This window comes from Octopus bimaculoides, chromosome 12 (genome assembly GCF_001194135.2).
Source record: "Octopus bimaculoides isolate UCB-OBI-ISO-001 chromosome 12, ASM119413v2, whole genome shotgun sequence".
Taxonomy (NCBI): Eukaryota; Metazoa; Mollusca; class Cephalopoda; order Octopoda; family Octopodidae; genus Octopus; species Octopus bimaculoides.
The window spans coordinates 61,226,623-61,228,390 of record NC_068992.1 but is presented as its reverse complement, the minus strand read 5'-3'; the positions used below and the strand labels follow the sequence as shown (position 1 = coordinate 61,228,390).

Here is a 1,768-nt window from a genome sequence, read left to right as displayed (position 1 = left end):
GACACCATTTCGAGCGTGGCCGTTTTCGTGCGGGTGACACGTAAAAGCACCCACTACACTCTCTGAGTGGTTGGCGTTAGGAAGGGCATCCAGCTGTAGAAACTCTGCCAAATCAGACTGGAGCCTGGTGTTGCCATCCGGTTTCACCAGTCCTCAGTCAAATCGTCCAACCCATGCTAGCATGGAAAGCGGACGTTAAACGATGATGATGATGATGATGATGATGGTACATCCTACCAAGCCATACTCATTCCTGGGTGACAGCTAACTTTTTATCTAGCTCTCTGCTTATCTCTATATGTATGTACATATGTATGCCTGTGTTATATTTTTTCTTAACAAATATGAGAAACATTGGTACATACAATAATTCCCAATTTATGGACAAGTTTAGCAGTTTCAACAGAAGCTTGGTTGTTACCGTCAATCCCAGTATATGACTGCTACTTTATTTTATGAAACCCAAAAGGATGATAGGCAAAGTTGACCCTGGTGGAATTTGAACTCAGAATATAAAAAGTCAGAAGAATTACATCAAGACATTTTCTCCAATGATTCTAGCAATCCACTGTCTTCATTGGTATATATAATGGAAGTATTTGGTGTCAGAAGATAGTCAGTGGGTACTTAACTAACACTTGGGCTTGGTTAGTATTTAAAATAATGCAGATGTTACTTGTACTTATCTAATTAACCTTTATTTTTTTTTTTACACTGTGAACCAATGAAAGGCAAAGACAATTTCTGATGAAATATGAATTCATAACACATGAGAAATAAACTAAACACTGCAAAGCACTGAACCATGTTAAAATGGCATTGTAATAGATAATAAAAATGGTAAATAGCCAGAAATGTAACATAGCACCATAGATAGACCAAATAAGAAATTTGCATTATCAAATAGTAAGCTTATTTATCATCAAAGCTGAAGAAGCAAGCAGTGTATGCGTATATACACATAGGTATATTATGTGCGTGTATGTATGCATGTGTGTTTGTGTGTATTTGTAGCTGTGTGTTTTTGCTTGGAAAAGCAATAAAGTGTATAAACTTGTCTGTTAATGAAACAGGTTTGTAAGCAAAATGAAGGGCCTATGCAATAATATAACGAAAAATTAATCCTTTGGGCTAGGAAAGAAAAATTACAAAACAACCCACACTGAAACCAATCCCCCTAAAAAATGATAATAATAATAATAACCCTTTCTACTAAAGGCACAAGGCCTGAAATTTTGGGGGTGGGGATATAGTCGATTACACCGACCCTAGTGTTTGATTTTCTTTGACCCCAAAAGGATGAAAGGCAAAGTCAACCATGGTGGGCTTAAAAATCAGAAAGTAAAGACAGATAAAGACAAACAAAATATCGCTCACCAATTTGTCCAGCATACTAATAGTTCTGCCAGCTCACTACCACCATAATAATCCTTTCTACTATAGGCACAAGGCCTGAAATTTTGGGGCGGGGGCTAAGTTGATTACATCAACCCCCTCGGCAGAATTTGAACTCAGAATGTAAAGACAAACTAAGTGCCACAAAGTGTTTCACCCGGCATGCTAACAATTCTTCCAGCTTACCGGTTTAAAAATAATAATACTAATAATAATTCTGAGAAAGTGATTGCAAAATTTTCATTTCAGTAGAAGAGTACAATCAGAAAGGACAGTATTAACCTTTCTAACAATCATATCTATTAATATGATGAATTACATACACTCACTGAATAATGAATAAAGACAAAAGAAAATTTTTTTTTTTTTTTTT

General features: G+C 35.9%; 1 protein-coding gene across 11 annotated transcripts in view; it reads right to left on the bottom strand.

The window, feature by feature from the left end:
- The window catches only part of LOC128246976 (FERM domain-containing protein 5-like), a 276,439-nt gene that overhangs the window by 78,795 nt on the left and 195,876 nt on the right, over positions 1–1,768 (bottom strand). The window lies entirely within an intron of this gene.